Here is a 10,095-nt window from a genome sequence, read left to right on the forward strand (position 1 = left end):
ATATGGGGACTTCAGGGTCATAAGAAAATCCAATGTTTGACAGGCAGACCCAGGCTTTTTGGTCTCTGGGAACTTGGCAAGGACACATTCAGATGTGTGATGACTTCCTTTTCTGGCTCCGTACAGCAAGCATGCGCCTCATCTACCATCTGTCTCCTCTCTCCATATCTCTATCTCCGTCTCCCTACCACCCTCCCTCTCCCCTGCCAACACACTTTGATTACCTGGGCACAAGCTGACCTGGAAGAGTGCCTAGCTCTTTACAAAAACCCTCTCCTCATAACCTTTTACCCTATTATGTTCCTGAATCATTCTACATTCTACTCCCAACCAACTTTTTGAAGAAGATGATGTAAAAGTTCAGACAGAGGCCCCTTCTTCCAGTTTTGTTTTCTAAGGGAGACCTGATTCATCCAGACTCATTGCTGAATAACAGACTTCCTTCTTCCTCTTGCCCTCGCTACCTCAATTTGGTGGTGTAACCGGATGGGTACTATAAGGGGTGACTGCTCCAAGGGTCATGCTGGAGAGGGGCTCAGAATTTGCACTGTGTGGCCTCCTCCCCAAGATGGGAATACATCTTTGCTCCAGCAGCCCAAAGTCAGGAGGCTTGGGCTGCTGTTTTCTTCTGTGCTTATCAAAGTTCCTTAGTATAGGCTTCTGGGCTCCCTTGGTTTCTTAATAGCTATTGGCTGACTGGAGACTATTCAGTTGCCTGTTTACCTGGGCTTAGAGGGTGATGTTTCTGTGATTAGGTTGTGCAAATCTGGAGAGAGGATATGTAAACAGGACAAGGCTGCTTTCCCAAAGGCCAGGGCCCAGAAATAGTTCCTTGTGCTTCTGACCTATTTCCCCCTCCCTGGACAGAAAGCCAGTGAGCAAATGTGCAATAGTAAAACATAACTACAAGTAGCTATATCCTGATGGAGATTGATTTGCTGATGACAACAAACTGCAGCCTTCCACCTGGAAACAAGGCAGGACTGACCTTTCCCCGCACTTTGCTTCCTAGGCATTATAGTGGCCTATGAGCAGAATTTGCCATGCCTTCCATGCAGCGTTCTTTTTCCAAGCAGGTGAACCCAGCCTGCAGCTCTGAGTCAACGGAGTTTCTCAGATAAAGTGCACCCAAAAATGTTATTTTTCAAGCACGAGTAAAGACACTTGTTTTAATCCTATACCCCTTTCACGTACTATAGAGAAAGAGGGTGACTCAGTGTTGAATAGATCTGGGTGGGATTTCCACATCTATGGACAAGCTGTGGCTCCGGGCCAGTTTCTACATCTCTACAATGGAGTTAAATCCTTTCCTTGCCGGGCTGGTGTGACAGGAACATGCCAGCTTCTTCACCAAGCCTGGTCCTATGAAGGGGTGCCTCAGTACATACTGGTTTCTCTTTCCTCTTACTCCCCTCCTGCCCCCGTGATAGTCATCCTTCTATTTTGCCATTAACCTGCTCAAGAAAGGACTTTGTCCCCATCTGCGTTTTCTCTGCAAGAATGTGTCTGCCTCTAAGAATGGAGAGTAAACCCACAGTATACAAGGGACTGTGGAGGCTAATTCACAAGAGTTCAGAAATTCCGACAGAGCTGCACAAGGATGATGTCAGAAATAAGAGTGGTAATTCAGAAACCACTGACAGTCTATCAGCCCGGTTTCACAGAACTGGCAGCCCACTGGCCTCTGCCTTCTCTGTCTCCTACTCTCCTTCTCTTTCCCTGAAAAGCAAATCTAGTGATTGGCAAAAACAAAACCAAGGATGGAGGAGAGGGGCTGGCTAGTCTGTGTTATTTTGTGAAGCCATTCATCTCTGCCAGATTTAGGTTTACCAGGAAAGTAGGTTGAAATAGACGTGTGTCTGCTTTGTTCTAACCCCATTCTTCTCTGGATAGTGGTACCAATCGGTATCCTGGGCTTAGAATGACAGAAATGTCTGTGCCAGGCATCACAGTAAACATTTCACACAGATAAGCATGTTATATTTACACAAGCCTCTGAAGTACATACCATTATTATCATTCCCATTCTTCAGATGAAGAAACTAAGGCAGAGAGCTGTGGAGCAGCTTGTCTGTGGCCTCATAACTACACGGTGGGAGAACACCAGGATTTGAACTCAGGCTGTCTGGCCACCCCCACCCCACCTGCTACCAACCTTCTGTGCCCTCTCAGTTCTCCCCACCCATCATGTTCTTTGCGGTCAGGACCCCAGCTTTAGGTGCCCAAAGCTTTCTGTGGTCCTGGTCTCTTCACTTGTGCTAAGGAGCCAATTAACTAACTTACTGAGCCATCCCGTGCCAATGGGGAAAGGCTGGAGGAAACCCCACCCCCATCCCACACATACTCTGGACAGCCCTCACTCCTACCCCAGGAGCAAACGCCATCTCATCCTGGATATCTTCCTTGATTTTGCCCTGAGGTCTATACCACTTTATACCTCTCTTGGGACCTTTACCTCCTTCCAGTAATTACTTGTGTCTGTACAAGACTTCATAGTCTCCAAAGGCCTTTCCCATCCACCTAGTCCATCTTCTTCCCAGGCCTTTTAACCTCCTTCTGTAACTGGGATGGCATTGAGCATGGTGGTTCAGCACCCGAGCTCTGGAATCCAGTCTGCAGCATCCTCGCTCCACCACTTGCTAGCTGTGTGCCGCTGGGCAAGGTACTTGCTCAACTTCTCAACATCTCAGTTTCCAAATCTGTGAAACTGGGATAATAATAATGTCACCCTCATCTGGTCAGAGGGTTGAACGAGATGAACACACAAGCACACATAGCACCCAAACTTAGTAAGTGCTGGCTGTTGTTATCATCTCACTAAATCTTCTCCCAAAACTCCTGTAGGAATAAAGGAATAAACCTCCCCACCACCCTCCCACACACACTCTGGTTCTTGTCATCAGTAAAAATGAGTCTGAACCAGATGACCTTTAAGCTTTCTTCCAGCTCCGTCAAGCTATGATTGTACCATGAATCACAGTTATTATGGACACATTTTAACTATGCCATAGCAATCTCCTGAAGGCCCAGCCCTTAACACAGGACTTTGTATACAGTTGGCTGTCCTGCCAGGGTGATGTTAGCACCTAACAATAGTTCTTGCCTCATCCACGCATTTGGGATGAACAAATGAGAAAATTCCTATATAGCATTTAGTCCAGTGCCTGGCACTGAGTAAGCCCCTAATAAGTCATAGTTTCTATTATTATCCCATCTGATACCAATAAGATTCCCAAACATGGTCATTAAAAGCAAAGGAGCCACACTGGGTGTGGACTTATCCTAGTGCTGATCCTGTGAGACCTTGAGCAAGTTAATTCACCACCCCATGCCTCAATTTCTTCCTCTGTAATATGGATGTGATTATGAGTAACTTCCTAATAAGGTTGTTGTGGGTTAATAGAAGGGCACTTAGAATTGTGCCTGGCATCTGCTTTGTATATGTAAGTGCTTTTTGTCATCATTTACAGATGTCAGTCGCACCAAGGGACGTCCCCAAGCAGTAGTGGAGTTGGGATCCAAACCTAAGCTTGACTGATTCCAGAGCCTCAGTGCTAATATTAGGAGATGTTGCTGCCCTGTGCCATCCCCGTGCATTTCAGCAGGAGCCTCCGTGTCCACTCCTGTCAGTTGTCTTCCCTGGCAAAGGAGTTTTTATAATGGTGATTTCAGGATGGGAGGGGAGTGAGTCAGCACCAGAGATACCTAAGGATGCCCTCAAATCATACCACAGGAGAAGCAGCCTTCTCCTCACCTGCGTCCCGTCAAATCACTTTAGCATTCCATCAGGACCTGGCCCAGAAGCCCAGAAACATGACAACACCCACACCCGCCATCTAGCCTGGAAGCTGCAGCGAAACCCTCAGCACTCACGCTGATGTCATATTTGAGGCTAGTCCTACCTCTTCCATGGAGACAGGCCCTGGCCTTGAGGCCATTTCCCATTTCTGAGGCATGATTCACTCAGCAGACAAGACCAGACAGACTCGTTCATACCTACCAGAGGAAGAAGAGCTGGGTGGTGGATCCAAGGGGAGAAGAAAAACAAGCAGGGGTTAGGGCTGGCAGGACTCTCAGTACTGGGCTGCAGGGGCGGACGGGCAGGCAGAGCGCCTGACTTAGCCATGCCCAACATGGCCACCCACTCAGCCATTTATCTTCCTTGTAGTCAAATGTATTGATTTAAACAGGAATCCGTCTGTGCTTCTAAAGCCCCAGAAATGCATTTACATCTCACATTTGTGTAGCACAATGATTTTCAAAGCAGTTTCCCACAAATAATTTTAATTTGGGTTACTTTTTAAATATTTGCTTCTCTTATTAACAAAGCAACACATGCTTATGAGGAATGCTGGGACAATATTTCAAATGTTGATTTTAAATGTATATAGAATTATACCACTAGCAACCAGATTTTCAGTAAATTTCCCACTAGTCTTTTTTCTAAGCCCATAGACATATGTAGTTCATGAAACAAAATTGGAGCCATACCACACAAAGAGTTCTGTATCTTTTTTCTTTTCATTTAACATAAAGTCATGGACATTTTCCAATGTTACCAAACATTCTGCTGCAGCAATTCGTAATGGCTGCATTTTTCAGAATAGATGTGTTATAATTTTGGTGGCCATGCCCTGATTGTTGGACTTTCAAGATGTTTACAAAAATATCACTATTAAAACAACAGTGCCACGAACACCTTTTTACTTGCATTTTTGTCTGTATATCTGATTATGTGCCAATAATAAATTTCTAGTAATGGAATTACTAGCTCACAAGAATTGAATCTTTCTGAATATATCTAGCCAAATTACTTTCCAGAAAATACATCCAGTTTACACTCCCCCGGCAATGTGTTCGAATGTTCTTCTCGCTCTGTTTTGAGCTTGTGAGCCAGTGAGTTAGGTAACAAGATCTCATGTTACAGACGAAGAAAACTGGGCGCAAAGAGGTTAAGTAACCAGCTCCAGTTCGTACAACTGAGACCCAAGCTCTGGCCTCCTGGAGTTGGTGTCAGGGAACTTCCAGACAAGGAGGGCTCTGAAGAGGTTTCCTGAGTAATGGAGTTGGATAAAACTTTTTTTTTTTTTGAGACGGAGTCTCACTCTGTCACCCAGGCTGGAGTGCAGTCATGACATCTTGGCTCACTGCAACCTCCGCCTCCCAGGTTCAAGTGATTCTCCTGCCTCAGCCTACCAAGTAGCTGAGATTACAGACATGTGCCCCTATGTCCAGCTAATTTTTATATTTTTAATAAGTGGAGACAGGCTTTCACTATGTTGGCCAGGCTGGCCTTGAACTCCTGACCTCAGGTGATCCACCTGCCTCAGCCTCCCAAAGTGCTGCGATAACAGGTGTGAGCCATCACGCCTGGCCACCTTCTATTATTTATTAGAGACATTAGTCTGTAATTTCTCCTTTTTGTAATAACTTTGTTATATTTTGATATCAAAGTTATGCTGGCCTGAAAGGTGAGAAATTTTCCCTTTTTTCTCCTCTAGTATTTTCTTTGAGGGAAGGTTTCTACTTATGGATTAAAGTTTTTAAAATAGATGTAGGTATATGTACATTTTGTACTTTTTCTTTTCTTTTTTTTTCTTTTTGAGACAGAGTCTCACTCTGTTGCCCAGGCTGGAGTGCGGTGGCCAGATCTCGGCTCACTACAAGCTCCGCCTTCCGGGTTTACGCCATTCTCCTGCCTCAGTCTCCCGAGTAGCTGGGACTACAGGCGCCCGCCACCTCGCCCGGCTAGTTTTTTTGCATTTTTTAGTAGAGACAGGGTTTCACCGTGTTAACCAGGATGGTCTGGATCTCCTGACCTCGTGATCCGCCCACCTCGGCCTCCCAAAGTGCTGGGATTACAGGCTTGAGCCACCGTGCCTGGCCACATTTTGTACTTTTTCTTATGTTTGTTTTGGTAAGTTGGGTTTCTCAAAGAATTGATTCACCTCCTTCAAATTTTCAAATTTATTAGCATATATTTTTTTATAATGTCTGTTTATCATTTTAATATCTGTAGCATCTGTTTTTATGGCCTGCTTTTTTCATTCCTGATACTGGTAATTCATATTTTCTCTTTGTTTTTCTTAATTAGTCTTACTACTGTTTCTCAATTTGTATTCATTTATTTATTTATTTATTTGGATACAGGGTCGCACTCTGTCACTCAAGCTTGAATCCAGTGAAATGATCACAGCTCACTGCAGCCTTAGCCTTGGCTCAAGCGATCCTCCCACCTCAGCCTCCCATAGTGCTAGGAGTACACACATGAGCCACTGTGCCTGGCCTATCAATTTTTTTAACCTTTTCAAAGAATGAATGTTTGGATTTATTTTCCATATTGCAAATTTTTTTCTATTTCACAAATTTTTGCTCTTTATTACTTCTTTGCTTTTTCTTTATTTGGTCCTAATTTGATTGCCCTTCTTTTAGATTCCTGATTTTCAATTCTTAGTTTTGTTTTGTTTTTCTTTTTTCTTTTTTTGAGACAGAGTCTCGCTCTGTCACCCAGGCTGGAGTGCAGTGGCACAACCTTGGCTCACTGCAACCTCCTCCTCACAAGTTCAAGCGATTCTCCTGCCTCAGCCTCTCAAGTAACTGGGATTACAGGTGGGCACCACCACGCCCAGCTGATTTTTGTATTTTTAGTAAAGACAGGGTTTCACCATGCTGGCCAGGCTGGTCTCAAATTCCTAACCTCTAGTGATCCACCTGCCTCAGCCTCCCAAAGTGCTGGGATTACAGGCGTGAGCCACCTTGCCCAGCCAATTCTTAGTCTTTTTTTTTTTTTTCATTTCTAATATATACATTTTTTTTTTTTTTTTTTTTTTTTTTGAGATGGAGTCTCGCTCTGTCACCCAGGCTGGACTGCAGTGGCCGGATCTCAGCTCACTGCAAGCTCCGCCTCCCGGGTTCACGCCATTCTCCTGCCTCAGCCTCCCGAGTAGCTGGGACTACAGGCACCCGCCACCTCACCCGGCTAGTTTTTTGTATTTTTAGTAGAGACGGGGTTTCACCGTGTTAGCCAGGATGGTCTCGATCTCCTGACCTCGTGATCCGCCCGTCTCGGCCTCCCAAAGTGCTGGGATTACAGGCTTGAGCCACCGCGCCCGGCCTCTAATATATACATTTTAAGGCCATACATTTTCCTCTAATCACTGTCTGGCTGACATCCTACAGTTTATAAAATAAAATTATATATGTTTATTACAAGAATCAAATTAAGAAATTGTATCAGCTTCTCTAACATACTTATTTACACAGCAAATGTAACATACCAAGATGATGCAAACCTTTCAAATACATCAAGCTACAGTTTTCTTTGCCTTTTTTTCTTAGTTTAAAATATATTGTTGTTCTTCCACCTTATCTTTGTTTTCATAAGTGGTTTTTCTCTTATCCTGCCTTTTAATTTTGCTAGGTTTGGTGATGTAGGAAATCAAAAAAGAATTTAGACAAGAACAAATGAAGTTATGATCTGAATATTTTTGAAGCAATAGATTTAAATTTGAGAACTTTTAGTTGTAATGATCCTGCAAGTTTTGGTTTGTTGTGTTTTCATTATTATTCAGTTCAAAATATTTTCTAAATCTCATGTGATTTTTTTATTCATAAGTTATTTAGAAGTCCTACCAAATCTCAAAGCAGTTGGGGGTTGTATTATTAGCTACATGTGATAGATGTTTGGCTTAATTCCACAGTCGAAGAACACAAGCTGTAGGATTTCATTCCTCTGATATTTGTTAAGGTTTGATTATGTCTCAGCATGTGGTGTATCTGGGGGAAATGTTCAATGTGTACTTGAGAAGAATGTGCTTTCTGCACTTGTTTATAATATCTAAAACAAAAGAGTGATTATCTTCTAGGTTATATAAAAACTCGTGCAAATCAATAAAAAAAAAAACGCCACAGGAAACCCTATAGAAAAAAAAATAGCATCAGAAAAGAACAAGTTATTCACAGAAGCAAAAGCCCAAAATAGAAGAGATACTCAAATTTATTAGTAATCAGAGGAATGCAATCACAAGATACCACTTTTTATACATGGACGTCAGAATGGCAAAAATTAGATAGGCAAAACCAAATGTTAGTGTTTATCACAGAGAACTCACAAAGGTTTTTAGGAGGAAATGTACAAGGACCTTCTTCATGGCTTTATCTGAGTGGTGGGGAAGTGAGGGCAACCTAGGTATTCATTATCACAAATGGAGAAGAACCTTATAATGGCTGCTCACTCTGGCAAGATTGGTTAGTGGCTCAATCTATCTCCTTTTCTTCCAAGACACACAAATAGACTACATTTTCCAGTCTTCATTGCAGTTAGGCACAGCCATTTGACTGAGGTCTAGTCAAAGAATATGAATGGAAATGATGTTGCTATTCCAGGCCCATGAAAACCTCTCACACAAGATATTTATGCCTTTCACCTTCTGCCAGTGCAATGCAGGTGGATGTGACCATCTTGGAAGCCGTGTTAAAGAAGGCAGAGCCAAAAGATAGATGCAGCCAGGTTCTCTAAATCACCACTGGGGAGAAACCTACACACTAATGAGGAATACCCATTTTTTGGATTTCAAGAGCAAGAAATAAACTTCACTTGTGTTCAGCATTATGTGCTTTTGGGTTTGTTTATTACAGCAACTAGTGTCGCTGCAACTAATATGTAGTACACTATGAAAATACAATGCTGGAGAAAGAAGTGATGGAATAGATATGCATAAAACACCATTGATGGGCCTCACAAACATAGGGTCAAGTGCAAAAGTGGGGAAACAGAATGAGATTTATAACTAGATTCTATTCATTAAATAGCATATACAAACAATATAATAATACATGTTTTCTAAGGATACATGCAAGGTATATATTTAAGGATGTATAACAAATGCTTTAGAATGGGTATGTATGAGCCAGGTGCGGTGGCTCATACCTGTAATCCCAGCACTTTGAGAGACTGAGGCAGATGGATCACCTGAGGTTGGGAGTTCAAGACCAGCCTGGCCAACATGCTGAAACCCTGTCTCTACTACAAATACAAAAAATTAGCCAGGCGTAGTGGTGGGCACCTGTAAACCCAACTAATCAGGAGGCTGAGGCAGGAGCATCACTTGAACCTGGGAGCCAGTTGTTGCAGTAAGCCGTGATCATGCCACTGCACTCTCCAGCCTGGGAGACAGAGCAAGATTCCATCTCAAAAAAAAAAAAAAAAAGAATGAGTATGTATGGTAGGAATCAGAGAAGAAGGGAGAAAGAAAAAAGAAAAATTTCAAGAGAGCAATTGTACTAACCTGTGAGGACAATAAACTATGAACTGAGAAATGCAATTAATTAATTTTCTCCACCTGATGACCTGAGTACAATTTTGAAAAATACAACAAATAATTTAAGAATTGAATAGAACCAGCAAACAAGTATATGAAAATAATCTGAACATTTTTAGGAATCAAACAAATATAAATCCATATAAAAATAAGATAACAGTTGCAACAGCAAATTAGCAAGTATTTTTTAAAATATTAATATCCAGTGTTACAGAGAGTTTGATAAATTAGGACTCCTCATATTTGGCTGAAAGGTGTGGAAATTGGTAAAATTATTTAGGAAAGCAATTGATCGCTTCTCAGCCTTTTGGCTAAGATCAAGTGTAGGAAAGCAATTGATAATATTTATGAAGGTTCTAGAAAGGTTTATACCTTTTGTCTCAGTGATTCAATTTCTTGGAATCTAGCTAATGATATAACCTCAACAATCTCAATAATAGAACCATCAAAATAGTTTTTATAAAGATTGTATAATATAATGTGAAAATTATTGTGATGCACTATTAAGTTTTTAAAAAGAAGAAAAAAGCATTTATTATAAGTAATAATTAATATATATTTGGCTACAAATATGTAAAAATAAACAAACCCCACATTCAGGAGTATAAGATTTATGCCCTACCCACAGTAAAGTCACAGTATAGAAAGGACAGACAGCAAAAATAGGTCTCCACTTTTATGAGACAGGAGATTTCAGACTAAGAAGTTGGTATTGTTGACTGAGGACTAAGACCACTTGGGTCAACATGACACAAGTCTTCTAGGAAATTCTTGC

The 10,095-nt window shown here is 42.0% G+C and overlaps 1 pseudogene; it reads left to right on the plus strand.

The window, feature by feature from the left end:
- The first annotated feature begins 9,611 nt into the window (after positions 1–9,611).
- Positions 9,612–9,732, plus strand: LOC115898071 (annotated as a pseudogene).
- The last annotated feature ends 363 nt before the right edge of the window (positions 9,733–10,095 follow it).

The sequence above is a fragment of the Rhinopithecus roxellana genome, chromosome 5 (assembly GCF_007565055.1).
Source record: "Rhinopithecus roxellana isolate Shanxi Qingling chromosome 5, ASM756505v1, whole genome shotgun sequence".
Lineage (NCBI taxonomy): Eukaryota > Metazoa > Chordata > Mammalia > Primates > Cercopithecidae > Rhinopithecus > Rhinopithecus roxellana.